Genomic DNA, 17,113 nt, shown 5'->3' with positions numbered 1-17,113 from the left:
TTCCTTTATGTCAGATCAGCTAACAGTTAACAACTGTTTCCTGTCTTTGTTCCCCTTTTCCACAACTGCTTGTAACAATGATTTTTCTTTATATATACTGTTTTAGATAAGGTTGTTAAATTTCTTGCAAACAGAGTATGGCCTTCGCCCCTCTCTAGGGCCTTGTGTTTCAAAGCCGATGGTCTGTCGCTTTGAGGGTAGAAGAAAAGAAATTAAGTTTGTGCTTCATTTGCTTGATCTTTTTTTTTTTTGTTATTCATGGCTTTATATCTCCAAAACTATGTGACACCCCTTCTGACAAAAATGCTGCTAAAGCAACCCGTGGAGTTGACTGCAAGAGCACGGCTGGGGGGTGGGTGCTAGGAGGGTTATTTGGAGTTAAAAGTCTCCTTTTGGCTGTTTTGTTCATCCCCAGAAGCAGACTTCCATGTGATGCCGCCTATCCCGTTCTTAGCCTGTGAAGGATTTCTGGAAGAATGTAGTTTTCAGCTCTTTGCAGGGCATCCTGGACTGCAGCTTGTCTCTTCTATCATCAGTGGAAATGTTCTTAGGTGCCATGAACCATGGATGCGTTTTGGGGCAGAACTGACCATTCATTAGTCTCCTTTCCTCGTGGATCAATCAACGTCTGCTGAGAAGCAGAAGAATAGCTTGAAGGGTGATTGATTTATGAAGTGGCGTATTAAGCACGCCTTTGCCAGGCAATCAGAATGAAGGTTCCTGCCCTGTTTTTTCCCCGTGGGCCAAAAGCAGTGTTTCAGCTGATCAGGGGCCGCAGCGTATCATGACTGTAGTGGCAATAATGATTAAAAATAGCCCACGGCATCCTGGATATGCGGCAGTGCTGTCTTGCGTTATCCAACAGTTTCATTGTCCTTTCAATCCGTTCTGCGAGGGTCCTTCACGCTGGGCAGCACAAAGGCTCTGTGCTGGCTCCCAGATATTCCTGCGCTGGAGTATTTCTTCCTGTAAGAAAGCCAACAGCCCTTCCTAAGCACGGTGCGGAGGAGGTAATGGGGAATCCTTTGGGTGCTCCATTACAGGAGGATGCACAACAAGGAGCCTGGTGGAAAGCAAGGTGACTCCTAAGTGCAGGAGAGCCGTCTGAAGAGCCTGCGACCTGTCCCGTAGACGCTGTGGCTGGTCATTGCTCTCCATCTCCCTTTTCCTGCCCATCTGTTGTCTCACGGTGGCTTGCAGTGCTCTGGGGTAGCAGATCCTTTCCTTGCGATGGGCTGCATGGGCTCAGAGGGGGCTTTGCTGGGGGCTTTAGCTGTTGACATCATCAGCTGTGGCAGCAGTGATGATTAGGGTGCCCTGAGCTTTGTTGTAGCCTGGGCAATGGTCCTGTAGAAACCCCTGTGTTGGCAGCAGTTATTTAATGGTGAGGTTTATAAACAAGCTGCTCCTAGGGCTGGAGTAACCAGCGCGATGGTTTTAATGATGTCTGAAGGTAGCTCATGAGCACTGCCTCAGAGAAACACTTAAAAATGACTGTCACTGCCCTGTGTTTTGCTCTAGTGCTGGAAATACGAGCGTGGGGACTGACAGGTGGCCTTTGTCAGAGACCCAGCACACTTTGTAGGTGATGCCATTAGCTTCCGGACAGCAAAACAGCTCAGAGCAGCGCTCCTGGCTCTGACCGAGGTAGCTCTGTGGGAGGTGCAGCCAAAAGCATATGGTGGGGAGGGCTGGATCCAGCCGCAGGGGACTCCTCTCACTTTCCAGAGATCGTTAGCCTGGTGAAGTGACTCCCTTCTCCGGTGGTGAAGTGGTACCAGCAGACCTTTGCATGCTGTTTGAAAACCCAGGATATGCTGGTGATGGTGAGGCAGTTGGGTATCGTGATAGCAGCAGGAGCAAAAGAACTGCTCAGAGGGTCGATGTGGAGGTACAATGACACCCTTCTGAGTGAAGAGCTCGGCTTTCGTTGCTTGCTTGTATTTTCAGTGAAAAAGCAGCAGGACCTGTCTCTTTTAGAAGAGGTGAGAGCCAGGCATAGTTTTCTGGCAAACTGGGCAAATTAATTTAAACTTGCTTTCCCTGTTACCCAAATATTCTGAACCTGACTGTCATGCAGTCCTAAAAAGGTTTAAAATCCAAATTCAGCGAGGAGGGAGTTACAGGGATAGAGGGAGAATATTACGGTGAGGACGAAAGGCAGCAGAGTGCTGTTTTGTTTCTCTTCAGTCTAATCCATCTGGCTACCAGCTTCCTAATATTTAGAGCAGTAATTGATGGAGGATGGTACTGGCTGTTGAATGCTGGGAACGCATTCTTCATAAAACCTGAAATTTGTTTTGAAATCTGGTTTGCTTAATATTCAGAAAGATATACCCTCTCCTCCTGCACAACAGGCCCCACAGAGGATGTCCCAGTGCTGGATTTCTTACTTTCAGATCGTTAAAAGTTACCGTGATGTGCTAAGATACCGGTGGCCATAGCCATGCAGATGGATGCTGGAATAAAACACGGTGGTGTTCCTGCTGTCTCAAAGAGCATCGTTCAGGAGTGCACAGCCCAAAGCACCTGCTCTACTGCTGTATAAGAAGCCTCTCTTTTAATTTCAAGTTCAGGTGTTGCTTTGTTCAGGTTGCAGAGTGAGCTGTGTCCTGCTGTCTCTGGGAAATACATCAAAAGCATGTAAGAATGAGAGAACTGACAGCCTGTAATAAGATCATCGTGTTGTGTAAGTAACGATAGAGCAGGTACGTCTGGATTCAGTAAATGTACTTCCATGGCAGCAAAGCATCCCAAAGCACAGACCCACGGACATCACCCCATCAAGTGAAATACCTAGGGCTACATTGCTGTTACCGTACAGAGATTGTTTTGTTGTTGGGTTGTTTTTTTTTCCTCCAGACTTATATATTAAATAACCAAGAGTCTTAAATAAATGTCACATCTAATTTGGCACCCAGGCCATGAAGCCTGCAGCTGCCCTGGGCCAACCCTGACAGCTCTGCTGTGTCAGTTTATCTGCCTGGCAGAAAGACCTGCTGCTCCCTCCCGACTCGCTGGCATCCACACGCTCTCGTCTGTACCGGGAGGTTTGTGGGTTTACACAGTCAGCACGATGCCAGATCCTTCTCTCTGTGGTAGAAGGTGCTCCGGCAAAGCCCTCCAGCCTTCAGAAGCGTCCTCGGTGCCTGCAGCCGGGAGTGTAAGTGCTCTCCAGGAGAGCAGCAGTAGGGGATGCTTAGCAAAGCGTGTAGAAGCAGGCAGTGCATATGCTTTCTCCCTCGTGGGCCTTGGGGGCAGCATTTTTCTGTGCTGGAGGCTTTATTCACATCTTTGTTTAATCGCTTCTGATGGTTTTACCTTCCAAGCCTTTGTCCAGTTGCTTTGTGGATTTATAGCGATGAGCGTCTGTAGGCACCTATGGCAGTACGTTCCAAAGGAAGGAATATTCCTTGGAAAAGTACTAGTACTGCTTTTCTCTAATTTTGACTAATACTATTTCAGGCCCTCGGGTTCCTGTTTTACAACAAATTGTGACAATTTTTTCCGCGTTAAGTTTTTCCCAGGCCATTCATACTTCTACAAACCTACCTATCTCCTATGTGGTTTCTAGGCTGAGGAATCCTGTTCAGTCTTCCTATAGAAGCTGCTCTGTACTTGGGAGAAGGGCAGAAAGAATGATTAAATTTCAAAGGCTTCAGCTTGGTTTTTAAGATCAGAACTATACCCATTATTTCAAGACCCACCTGGCCATGGTTTAGACAGCGAGATCATGATAGTTTTCATGGAGTTTATTTTGCAGTAGTTAGTTGTCTTGTAGAGCATTTTTCATGTCATGTTTCCATGAACCGGAGTTGTACATGCTCAAAGCACTGTGCATGTCTCCCATTTCTTGGGTCCTGCTTCCTCTGCTTGCCAACGTACGCCGAGGATTCAGCGGAGGGGGGAGGCAGTGCTTATAAAGCACACCTGCCTCTGTAACGCTTCTGAACCTCAGTTATTTTTCTATGCTATGTTGTCCATTCCAGAAAGCAGGCTGTCCAGTCATTGGAGACGTTGCTGTTTCTCTCGCAACATAACTCATCTCTGGCCACGAGTCCCTCCCACTCCTCCTGGGCTCCCTTAAGAGCAGAGAAGTTGAGGTTATACAGGCACGAAGGCCGAACTCTCCATGTGTGGAGGTGAGGGAATGGCTGCAGAGATCTGTTTGAAGGGTGATTCATTCCCAACCTCCCTCCAAGAGAGGGGCTCTCTTTCTCCTGGCACGGCTGTGATTCGCCGCATTGTGTCCAGCTTAGGGTTTAAGGAGTCCGTGTAGGACACCGCCAGCTCTCCCCCGTGCTGTTGCGTGGCAGCCTTGGAAAGGCAGGTCCATCCCCTGGCTGCCTTGCTGTAACCCGTGCAGCGAGGAGAAGGCTCTGCCTCGGCAGGGGGATGCTCTCCAGGGATGGCCGGGTCGCTGCCCTTCTCAGCTGGGGCTGGCTCTGAGGCTTTAAACACGCTCCACAGAAGTGCCATTTCGACGGAGAATGTCTCGTGTTTGTGGTTTGCTTCTCACCTGGAAACCCTCACCTGCAACAGGCAGAGTAGGCTCGGTGCTCAAGTTTGAGATGGTTGACTCCTGGGTGTTGCTTGGTTGGGAAGAATGAAGGTTTGGAAGCTCTGGCAGTGAGGGGCGCTTTGGTGGGGGTCTCTTCTGGAGGGTGAAGGGCTGGCAGGTGCTCCAGCAAGACTCCAGGTGTTAATCGGCTGCTGTGCACAGCCAGGGGCTCTCTCCTCTTCGGTCTGAGGTGGAAAGCAAAGGCGTGCTCGCTCGGGTTGTGGGACAGCTTGGGAATACTCGGTGCAGACTTGCACGCTCAGGCACAGGCACCGACAGGCTCCAGGCAGAAGAAATGGGCTTGCAGGGCTGTGATGGGCAGGTTGGCGTGGGCCGTGCCCCACCAGTCTCGTTCCGACCTGTCTGCACAGACACACAGCAAGTGAGGGTGCTGCTGCTCCAACACAGTGAAGTTCTCATCTGCGTCCCATCCTGCCGTGGGCTGTCACTTTGCTTGCCTCCCTCTTCTGCCTACATGCCCCAGGCACCTTCGCTTGTTGGCAACAAGGGATCAGGAGAGACACAACCCCGGTGGCGTGCTTGCAGGAGACTCTGGGCAAGCCGTGACCGAGGTGCGACTCCTGAGAGTCACCTGAACGACTCAGATGCAGAATTCCCTGTGACCCGAGTGGGATGGCCACCTGGGCACATCTGAAAAAGTCCCCCTGTAGACAGGGTCACCTTGGGAATAAATCTTTACAAGCCCACCCAGAAATAAGGTGCTTAAGGTGGTGTCCAGGACATCCTCGTGCTGTACACATGCAACTATCAGGCTGTGATAAAGGTATTGATCTGTGGAACTGCTAATACAGCTAAAGGCTGTGACACTTCTGTTCCCTGTGGCTTCCTCCATTCCTTGTACTCCCATCAGCAAGGGCGATGAGCAAAGTCTCCCTTTTGCTTTGTTCCAGGTGAAGATATTCACACAAGCCTTCATGGAGCCGCTGAAGATGTCAACATCAGGCTAGACAGGAACTCCTTGACAGCTGGGAAGACCTACATCACGCTGTCAAACCACAGATCCGTGGTCATCCACAATCGGAGTAAAGTCATAGCCCACTCCAGTGGAAGGCTTTTGTTAGTCAAGAAGGGGAGGATCAGGAGAACCTGAGGTTCGTTGGGAAGATTCGTTTCAGTAAGACATGCTGCCCAAGGGTAAAACTAACGTACGGCCTCAGAGGGATGTTGGTGCTTTTTTGAATGGCGTAGGACAAGTAAACCATCCACGACACCAGGGTGTCCCCCCCTGGGCTTCAGGGTAATGGAGCTCAGTGCTTCCCATTCCGGTTCCATCCATGTTCCAGCTCATGTTTTGGGGAGGAAAGGTTGCATTTCCTCGGAGAGCAAATTCCCATCTGTGGGAGCCCTAAGTCAGTGAGGCCAGGTCCCTGGGCTCGCAGAGGGTCTGTGAGGCTGAGGAAGGTGTCGGCACTCCTTACCTGGGACTGCGTTGAGCGGTAGCACCTAACAGCTGCAGGCAGCGTACCTGCTGTGATATTCACTGCAGTTTCTTCCACTCCACCTTTGGTAAGATGGCAACCTTCTTCAGCCTTCTTGTCCAGTAGTGCGCAGGGCAGGGTGCTTTGCTGGCCCCGAACGTTGAGGCCATCCGGCTGTAGGATGCTGAATTGCCTTGCGCTGTCCTGGCTTCCAGCACAGCGAGGTATCCCTGCCCCTTCTCCGGGGCTGGGGAGAGTTCGGAGGTGGAGGGTTCTGCGGGGAAGGCAGGGACAGGACTTGGAAGTGCCTTTGGGCGTCAGCACCTGTGTCTTCGTGGTGCTGAGAGGTGGGGCAGGCTCTCCACAGGGTGTCTCTGAAGCTTTGAAATTCCGTTTGGGGCAGCAGGGAAACACTTCTAGCCCAAGGGGATGCACTGGAAATGACACTTAGAAGCTGGGGTGATTTAGGGAGTCCTTGTGTGCCTTCTCAGAGTTGAATGGCTGTAGGTGTATAGGAGTTAGTCTGAACCCAGAGCTGGTCAGGAAACTGCCTTCAACTGGAGCACTTTTTAAGGGCTTCTGAGCAAATAAAGTTCAGTGTAATTAGGTCAGAAATGCCTTGAAGGCCAAAACTAGTTTTCCACTGTTCTCTGTTTTTAATTGCGCAGTGTGTGACTTCTGTGCAAGATTAGTGTGTTAACAGAAAAAGTCTCATGACCTTCTCTTAGTACGTCCCTGCACCATTCTTTTAGCATCTCTTCCCACCTGCCTATCTCAGATGGGACCCTGAGTGATCCTCTCTCCCCTCAGAGGCAACCAGGTTTCCCCACCGTTAACTTCAACCCATTTTTTCCCAATGGCACTTGATCTTATGCCAGCTCGTGTTCTATACTCTGAGCAGAGTGCTTTGTTCTTCCTTACTTGCAGTCTTAGAGGTGGTCATAGCTCCGAGGCCACTGTCCTGCTGTAGCAGAAGCTTTTGAGATCTCAGAGCAGAGAGGACCTTTCCAACGGGAGGAGGCAGTTCAGCACCCTGCGCTTGGCTGTCACCCAAAAAGACCTGGATCATCACAAGGTCTACCCAGGGGTTTGCTGTGTCTCCCTCCTGCAGGACTTTCTGGGATTCAACAATGGAATTATTGTCTGTTGATGAAGGCTTAGTTGAGGGTTGCTCATCTCGGTGCCTGGAAGCCCTCCTCATGCACAGCGCTGTAGGTCAGCCGTGGAAAAACATTTCTCATGACACTCCACAGGGAGCAAGCCAAAGAAAGTATTTTTGGCACTGGTGACAGCATTTGCCCGAGGCTCTGTCTGCGTGCTGCTAGTAATGTCCATGGCTGTGTTTCCTTTCTAAATGTATTGGAATTTAGCTGGGTGGTGATTGCGGTCCTGTTTATACCACGTTGCCCTGATGTGCTGTGTATGGAGCCTTCCCCTCATCCCCCTCGAGTAGTCACCTGCTGGTCCTTGGTGGCCAGGGGACTGGAGCGTGAAGGGGGCACAGCAACGTGCCAGCTGGGAAGCAAGTGCTCTGCAGCAGTGCTCCCTTCTCACCTCTCGGTTGCGAGCTTTAAACACTAGAATGATTGCTGCTACAACTACCGAGTAAGGGAGAGGTGACCTGTGTCAAAGCTCTGTGGAGAAGGCCAAAAAGAGAAAAATGTTGAAGTGGCTCAAGGCTGGATGTAAGGGTTTGGATTCAGAGATGCTGGTCCTGCCTTCGTTATTGGGTGATGCTAGGCAAAGTCCGGCACCTCTCGGGGCCTCTGTCTTCATGCATATAAACCCATTAATTTCACTGAAGTGATGCAATGCCCGAAAATCCATGAGTTTGCTTATGAAATGCTCTGGGATCCTCTGCTGGATGGCAGTGTAGGCAACGGAGCAGATCTAGTTTGCTTATCCCTGCCAGTCCAAAAGGGAAGGTAAAAAAGAGTGAGGCTGGTAACCTGCAGCTGAAGCCCAGCTGCTCTCCCCTTGCCAGCGAAGCACTGCAGTGTGTGCTCCTTCATCTTCATCCATCTCCCCCAAGCACCTCTACGGGAGGAAAAGCCATCTGAGGGTGTTGGTGGGTTGTCCATTAGTCGTGGCAGTAGCTTTGAGCCAGGAGGCTCTCCTGAGGGTTGCTAGCTTTCAAAAACCTCCTCTTAGCTCGTGAGTGTGGCGTAAAACTACCTGCCACGCTAGCGAACAAGTGATAACCTGATCTGCTTGGGACCCCGTGGCTTGGGGTCAGCCCCTTGCTGAGCTGCTCCTGCTGTTCCTCCCCCAGTGCGTTGCTGCTCCTGCGCTTACGCAACAGTCTCTGCAAATTTTATTAAATGATCTGCTTGGTTTGTGTCTCTCCATGGCTGCAGGCGCTGTCGGAGGCTGCAGAAGAAGGAGGAGAATGAGAGGAATTCTTTTCTCAAGCAGTGTGCAATGGACCCCACGCTCCAAGAACGCCTTTCCCTTCTCTCCCGTGCCTTCCAGAACCAGAGGGCAAACGTGCGAGAAGAGTCTGTGCTTTTCTCCAGTGATATTTTTGCCATTGAGCCAGTGGTAAGTGATAGCTGAGAACCTCTCTTCCTCCTCCTCCTCCTCCCTGAATGAGGTCACTTGGCAGATACCCACGTCAGCGTCTTGATGTGCCGAGAGGGAAGACATGAGGTTTCTAGTGAAGCTGGGAGAGGTTGTTGCAAAAAGCGTTTCTAAACAGTGAGCTCCTGGCAGGCGGCGAGAGCCTGCCTAAAGCTGAGCTCTGCTGCAAGGGCTGTAAATTAAGGGCACTTCATAAGTGTCCTTACAGTGTTCAGGGGTACTGATTATTATATATAAGGGCAGGCCTTACATGTAGCGTATGGGGATTAACCATGGGCATTAGTTCACATATTATTGAAGAATGAAAAGGTCCTCTATGGAAAAGAGGCCAGGTTCAGCCCAAGTTTAATCACGGAAAGACCAATCCCTTCATATAATCTGGATTTATACCATGTGTGACTCTCCCTCCCAGCATCGTCTGTGAGCCTGCACGCAAGGCTGGCAGGTTTAAACGGACTTTTTGAGTTTCATTGCAGACTTGGAGAAAACTTTTTGCTTTTGTGTTTGCGCAATCAAAACCTCATGTCCTTCAATGAAACAGAGCCCTGACTCTGAGTATTTGCATGGTCTGAGATGAAGAATGCCTGCTGCCTGAGCAATGCAAAATCCCTTCTCATCTTGGAGCAAACCCTAGAATAATCAGAGCCTCTTCTTTCTTTTATAGTAGGTGAAACTATTTTTTTTTTTTTTTAAGGAAGGGGATCTTGTTCTCTTCTTGGTTACTCCTATAGCCCGAATGAGGCTGAGAGCCCCCCGTGTGAGCACAGCTGCAGTTTCACACCACTGCAGCTGAGAGCAGCATGATGGGACCAAGAGCCTGTGTCAGAGCAGCAGGGGTATTGCAGAGAGCGGGAGCCGATCGCCTGAGCTGTGCCAGCTGGTTTTGGAGCATGTCCCAGGGCTCCTGCTTCATTACAACTGGGCTAGGTCTCCATAACGAGCTTAACCTGCTCTTGGGCTCCTGAAGTGCATTAGGGTGAGGTCCAGCAGCCTGGCTGCCCGCCGAGTCCTGGTGCTCCGTGTAGCGCTGTACGGACCCAGAGTGTAGCCTGGCCTCAAGTCTTGAGTGGAAACCTTTCCTAAATGGCTGTGTTGATGTTACAGTTTGCTTAGGACTGGGTGCAAGTGGGATACTACAGGCGTTGTTCCCCTCCTGTCCTGTTCAGCATTATCAGTCTTTAGATTTCCATTAAATCCATGATTTATGGAACAATGGGTTTCACATTCATAGTTTTGCTGATGTCTGTCTTCCCCCCTGGCGTACGGGTGTTTTCACATCAAATGTTAGGGTTTTTTCCTATCAAATGTAAAATCTAAAAATCCACTGCTGCTGACTTCCACAACCTTCTCCCCAGTGAGAGTCCCGTGGGACAGAGGCGTGTCTTCTAGCGTGGACAGAGACCCTTCTTGCAGCGCCGTGTAAATCTGCTGGAGGGGCCCCACCAGAGCTGGGACCTTGCTGCCTCGGACCTCCTGGCCAAAAGCGGCAGCTGCTCTTCCCACCTATCACCTGTGGTGCCTGGGAGCACCCTATAGAAAGAATCAAACCCTTGGAACAAGTGGCTGGAGGTTTCCAGAGGTTAGGAGGTTGCTGGAGGGACGATAGCCTTGGAAAGGCTCTCTGGGCAGGGTGGCTTTGCAGGGTTTGTGCAACAGCTTTGCTGTGTAAGCGGGCCGTTAGCTGCCAGGGGTTGCTCTCAGTGGAAGCTGCAGCAGGCTATTTCAGCCTGTATAAGGTTAACTTGCTGATGAAAATAATAAGAGAAAAGAGGAGGAGCGGTTTTGCAGTCAGCCTGTGACCATGAACGTTTTGAGCAGCCATCCAAGCCTGTGGGAAACAAGCTGTTCTGTAACTCTGACTTTCTGAGTGCGTCTCAAATTTGATTTATTTTTGCAAAGACGCATGGTATGTCAGCAGAAGCATCTGTGGTAGAAGCCCAGGTGGCTCTCAAAGGACAAAGTCCTTTGCTGCACCTTCTCCACCACAGCTTAGCTGTAAGTCACAGTACAGACACGTGGGAGCTGACTCCTTGGAAATGGAAAGCAGAGGAAAGGGAGGAAAAGGATTTGTAATCATTGCTCTTACCTTGACAAGTCATCACTGTCTTGTCATTGCCTGGTAGCGACTCCTCAGTGCCACGTGTCAGCTCTGAGCCGATGGAGGTGGTCTTCAAGATGTGCAGGTTACGCAAGTGCTACTGCTGTTGGTGCAGAGGTTGGGCCAGGAGATAACAGCGATATTTGTTCCTGCAAACGTCCACCTCAGCTGAGGTGCCCAGCTGGTCCCCATCCAAATGAGAGGGGACTGCAGAGCACTTTGGTTTTTGGCAGAAGGCGCCATCTCCAGTGGGAGCTATGGTCCATCCCTCTGCTCGCTGTGGGTTCGGTTATTGATGGGAAGGGGCAGATACTGGCTTTGGCGTTGCCTTTTCCCTGAGTGCCCTGAACTAACAGGATGCACTTTGGGGAGTCACTTCAGTACTTGTGTTGCCAGCTCTGCCTTTGGGGGTTTTGGTGTGCTTTGAGCAGTGATTTCCTTTCCATGGATCACCTTCTCCCTCCACCAAACAAAGCAGGCCGACAGTTGGTGGTGCCCCACTTTCCAAGACCAGCTTTTTCCTTTTCAGGCTGGTGGAGATGGAGGAGATTCGCATTATTTAGGGGCTGAGGGAGGGGAAATAGGATCTGCATCTATTTACGGTTGGTCTCCTTATTGAGGTCACTTCTGTAGCGGTGAGTCATGGTGTGCCGTCCCCTCGGGTATCACGTTGGCATATGCTGTAGCAAAGCCAGGGCACAACAGCAGGAGGCTTTGTGCTGGATCATCATACATCCACCGTCTGTATTTTACGCCACCTGCCAGCTGCAGCCTGCCTGAGGCTGACATTAAGCCAGCAGTGTTGCAATATCGTGTTCACAGCACTGCATAGTTGCATTTCTGTCCTGGCAAGCATCCACGGTAGTTTTCCATGATCTGACTCAACTGCCATCTTACGGAGAATATGCTAGCCGCGGCAGACCGCTGGCTCCTGCCGTGTCCTAGGGCTGGTACGCCTGTGTAGCAGTAGCCCGCAAGGGTGAGTAGTGAAGTGTATCCTTTTAACCAGCAATTCTTTCTTTCCCGTGGGGTAGCAGGAATGTGAGGAACCTTTCCAACAGCCTATTTTCATTTCCCAGGAGAAATAACTTGCAATATTTTCCAGTTTTATGGTCTGACATACAGCAGTAATGAAGGGAGAAATGACAAAGGTTTCCCAAAACAGTCATGTCCTTCACAATTTTTTTTTTAGCCGCAGAATAGTAAAATAATGTGTAACTGATGATTTCTTCTTGCCCTCTCCCTTTGAGTCAAACAGTCTGGCGTGCAGCTTCACTGACAATACAGGGAAGCTGATTGTGGACGTACTGCCTCTAGTTTCTGTCCAAATACATTGAATCCTGGAGAACGGTGATTTCATGTCAGAGATTTGAGTCTATTAACTGCTGGTGCAGGTTTTCTTGGGAGGGAGGATATGAGTGCAAGGCTCCATCAATAATGCTGCGTTAGGATTGTTGCAGAGAGCTGTGCGGGTGCATATGAATGGATGGGTTGTGTTGCTCGTCCGTAGGCTTGTCTCCTCTGATGCCTTAGAGCAGTCTCATCTGACTGTGCCTTGGGATCCAGCAGCACCCTGGATGTAGGGAGATATGTCCCTTACCAGGATCTTATTGCACCACTGACTGGCTTCCTGGAGCATGGCAGGACATCTGGTGAATTATACAGCGTACAGAGAGATCCCAGCAACACTGCAGCAATCACCGTGGTCTCAGTGGTGTTGGGCAAATCATCCCACTGGGGCCTCGGCCGCTGGGAATAACACCTGCAGGGACCCATCGCCACTCCCTCGCTGTTTGAAGATTTACGCTTGCAGGGTTCTCCCAGGTTCTTGCTGAAGCTGGATTTTTTTTGTGCAGCGGAAGTTCACCATTTTGGTGTTCGGTTTGGGTTATTTTGAGCCAGGATCACATTCTAGTGTCAGAGAAATGCCACGTGGGCACTGACCCAGCTCCGGTTCCGCTTCCGACAGCAGCGGTGATGCAGGAACGGGAGGAGGCCAGGACAACTAGGGCTTTGTGTCATGGGCAATGTCTCATACCCCCTGTGGAGACCTGCAGGCAGCTGGAGCAGATTGCAAAGCCCTGATATTCCTCTTCTGCCAGTTGTTGCCTGCAAGCAGAGGGAGGCTTGGACAGTGAGCCCTGGCCGGGGAAGCCAGCTCTGACGGGACCTTGCCTTTGTTTGTGAGCTGGTTTGCAGATCTCTTCTGCAATGATGAAGGCAGGCATGGTTTTCTTTCTTTCTATCTTTGTAACTAAGAATGGAAAAATCCATTTGACTTGCTAAATCTCTTCTGATCTGAGAAAACGTGTTCACATGGCTGTAGTGACACAGGGATATAAGGGAAGGTTTGGAGGGAAACCGTATCTTTTCTTTAGGTCAGCTGGCACTTCTGAAGAGATCCTTGATATGCTGAAGCCAGCCAGTTTAGGTCCTTTATTATAGCCCTAATTAAAAAAAAAAAAAAAAAAAAAAGCAAGCCTTTACCAGGTGCTAGTAAAGGTAAGGGACTTAAATTTTTTCACAGCTGATTCCAAAGTCTTACACATTTTGTAAGTGTTGTTTGTTCCTTGCTTGTCATTGATGCTCTAAATAAAGGCTTACAGGGCTGTGGTTGAAAACAAGAAATGTAACGTTTGAAGATAAATGGTTTGTTGTCTCCTGTCTTAGGAGGGAGATGTCTGGCCAAATTCTTCAGTTGAAATGGACGTGATCTTCAAACCCCGAGAAGCCAGAGTGTATCGACAGTCTACTGCGACATCTCAGGTACAGCTCCTTTCTCCTCCTCCTGCTACCCACAGCAAAGGCGAGGCACAAATACTCTTCCAGCCCAGTTGGTTCCCACGGAATTCCTAGGAAGAGCCGGTGGTCAGCAGGGCAGTGCCAGCACCTTCCTGCTGTCCCTGTGGCTCCCAGCTGGTCTGTGCAGAGCCAGGGCTTAGCGCGCCTGGCTCCGACCGCTGATCCCAGAGCAGCCAAAGCAGCGAGCTTTCATACCATGCATTCGTTGTGCTGCAAGGTGTTTGTAAAGGCAGAGAGGTACACAGCAGAAGAGCTTTGGTGGACGAGCACTAAGCCCCTATAGACCTCCAGGATGAGCCTTTATTACGTGGATGCACCACTGGGCTCCTGAGGCGGTAGGAGCTGAGTGAAACGTGCTCCCTGCCCCTGGGTCACCTCCCGCTCTCCAGGCACTGCCAGACCGTAGGTGGCTGAGCCCCGCTGAGCGCAGGGTGTCTGTGAACGTGCCACACGTGTGCTGCTGTCCCTGCGTGGGAATCGTCACCTCGTGGCTCAAGTCTCTGCTTCATCTGGGTCGCGTGTTACAGGGCTCGCTGTCCTCAGCAGGGTGAGCACCCTCCCCAGAAGTCAGAGTGTGAGCAGCCTGCTAGACAAGCTTTATGCTCTTCCTGACTTACAGAAGTGCTGTCAGGTCTTTTTCTGGGAGCGGTTATCACTGACCCACCGAGTTATGCCGCCTTTGCCCTTACAGAGGTGCTGGCCTTGCTTTGCTGGCACGGGGCAGGGAATGCTTGCAGCAAGCTCCGTGGTTCAGGTTACCTTGTCCTTCCTCTCCGTCTGTGTGGTGCTGCTTGAGGTGGTTTTCAAGTGTGGGAGGCCCCTGTCAGATTTCCATCCAGGGAACACTCTGGTTTTCCCCATCTAAGAGGAAGGAGGTGCGAGGCCCGTGGTCCCCAGCAGCCAGGCTCCCGTTCTGGAGGGTGCTGAGATCACTAACCCAGCTGCTTCGAGCCATTCCTTACTGCTCCAAGCTGACAGATACAAAGGCCATGAAACAGCTTTTTATTTATATGGTAATTGCACAGGGTTTACTTGGCAAATGCCACCTACAGTAATTAACCAGGGCTCATGTTAACAAACCGCCTTCCTGGCCGCCAGCTGCAGTTGTTAGAGCTGTGGAAGAAAAGGATTGATTTAAAAAGTTGCTTCCAAGGGAATCCTGGCTCAGCGCTGTGCTCCTGGCCCTGGGATTTTTGCTCTGGTGGTGGGGCTGTCCATCACTTTGCTGCAGGGATCTCCAGGGGTTGTGCCTGGAGAGCTTTTGTTGTTGTTGTTGTGGCAGAGAAATAGGAAAATTACTTACATGCAACCTGGGAGTTACAGGAAACAGAGCTGGGCAAGCGATCGGTGTTTAGAAAGAGGAGCCTGCTCTGGAAAAACCCTCGTGGTCCCTCAGGAGGTCTGAACTCTACCATGGGCCCCTTGGGAGAGGACCTCAAGGAGGTCACCTACCCCCCATCCCTCACAAAACAGAGCTGAGCCGCTGTATCGTCAGGGTGGAAACTGTCCCAGGGTGCAAAAAGAGTTTAAAGAAGAAACCAGTGATCTTTAACTAGGGAGTCATTAATTTTGCTTCTTGACGACTCTGAGCAGTGTGACAGCCTTCCTCGTGCATTTGCATGCCAGTCACAGATCCCTTTGGAGGACAATTTGCAGACAGTGTCTGCCCCTTGCAGGGAATATTTAGAAGCTTTGCCCTAGTGCAGCACTGTGAAATGTGCAGTTGGATCTCGAGCCCCATGGGGAAGCGGCTGGCCTCCACGTTTTTTTGCAGTTGCCTCCATAAATTGCTTAGCCGAACGCTTCTGGATCAGGTGATTTACAGAACTCATCAGCACTGTGCAACTTGCAAAGCCAGCAGTTAAGAAGTGGTTTGAAATTTGTTTTGTTTAAGCTCAAAATGAACTTTCTTAGTTATTCATGCAAATAAAGCCATAGCTCTTGAGTGCTGGAAGGAAGCACATAGTGGGAGGGCTCAATCACCTAAAATTCTTTTTTTTGGTTTTTTTTTCTGGATATGGAAATGTACTGGGTTACATCTGATTTCTTCCAAAACCCATTTCTAAGCCACTTTTGCAGGGAGAAGCAAAATCCTAAATGCTGATCACTCCTCCACCTTGCCATGTCCTACATCGTGTAAAACTGGATCTCTGTGTTGATGTGGTTGGATGAGAATCACATTCAAAACCAATCTCAAAACCTGGGGACGTTCTGTGGGCAAAAAAATGAGTGCCAGAAGGCAGCAGAAGTTAGGGACTTGGGAAACAGTTCTGTGCTGTTGGGCCACCCACACCCCTGTTTCTTTGAATGCCGAGTTGTAATCCCTCCATGATGTGCCAAGGTGTTAACCCGACTGAGATCTGAATTCTCACTCCACAGAACCAGGTGTGGCTTTGGGACTGAGGACAAGGAGGCTGCGGCCCCTCCATGCCCTGGTCCATGTGCTCTGGGACATGCTGTGGTGGGAGCATCACACGGTCCCAGCCCGGGGTACCCAGGCCTTGGGCAGAGACTGGGTGCTCCTGGAAGCCCCAGCTGCTAGCGAGGAGCGGGACATACTCTCTTTTTTCTTTCTTTTTCTCTCGGCTGATGGTCTGCATTTCACTCTGCTCCTCCTCCTTTCAGGAGAGCACTCTCTGAGGTTCACCTGGAAGGAGAGAGCGTAAAACTCCCAGGGTTTCCGAAAGTTCCAGCATCAATGTAGGGGCAGAAGAAAGGATAGCTTCCGCAGACCTTCCAGGAGAGACTGAGGGCCTGCTGCAGAAGGGAAAGAATGGCCACTGATTTTTTTTTTATGATAGTGGCCATGGGACATGCCTCACCCATGATTATGGGCAAAACTTGTCCCTTGGAAATCTTTGTCATTTCCTAAGAGCTTTGATGGTTTAGAACATCAAGTTTTGTAATGAAAATTAAGCCACATGTGATGCAAGATGGATCTGCATCTTTTCGGGTGTCTGTGCAATAGAAGTACACAGCCCTCTGATGCGTGCCTGAGCTGTGAAGTGTAACTCATCTCTGCTGTCAGCTGGGCTTTGGCTGGATCCACTTAAAACCCACTGAATTCAGCAAAAGCTCCCTAGCTCTTCCTTTCTGCCTTTGGGTGTGATCAAACATCCCCGTGCCACGGTTGCAAGCCTAAAGTCAGCGATCACTGAAAAGGCTGTTCCAGGAGGGTTTTTTCCGAGTTGTGATCTAGTCACACATGGGCTGCTCTTTGCAATAAGAAGTTGGTTTGGACATTCTGGAATTACTAAGCAGCAGACATTTGTAAAAAAAGAAATCAACTTTCAGTCCCTAAGCTTTAGTTTATGGTGGGTGTCACACAAAAGGAGCTCAAAGGATAGAGGCATAGTTTTGCACAAAAGCCACAGTGACGGTTGTGTACAACTTCTGGGGCTTTCTTCTGCTCCTTGTGCTACTCGCTTTCCGTACAAGAGTAGAATGGGATGGCAGGGTGACCTAAGCCAAAATGTGAGCTAGAATTCAGGCACTTTAGGCTGCTCCAGTGGTTCAAGAAAGGCTTCAGACTGAAAGATCCTGCACTATGCCATCTTAGCAGACTTAAGGAAGAAAATCAGCATCTTGGAGTTCAGCTGTAAGCCTTGTGGAGTCAGTTGCCTTTGCAGCAAG

At 50.2% G+C, this 17,113-nt stretch overlaps 1 pseudogene; it reads left to right on the top strand.

The window, feature by feature from the left end:
• LOC129783561 (hydrocephalus-inducing protein homolog) overlaps positions 1 to 17,113 on the top strand; it is a 72,157-nt pseudogene that overhangs the window by 40,469 nt on the left and 14,575 nt on the right.

The sequence above is a fragment of the Falco peregrinus genome, unplaced genomic scaffold (assembly GCF_023634155.1).
Source record: "Falco peregrinus isolate bFalPer1 unplaced genomic scaffold, bFalPer1.pri scaffold_51, whole genome shotgun sequence".
Taxonomy (NCBI): domain Eukaryota; kingdom Metazoa; phylum Chordata; class Aves; order Falconiformes; family Falconidae; genus Falco; species Falco peregrinus.
Note: the sequence above shows the minus strand (reverse complement) of the source record. Positions and strands in the feature narration are given on the sequence as shown.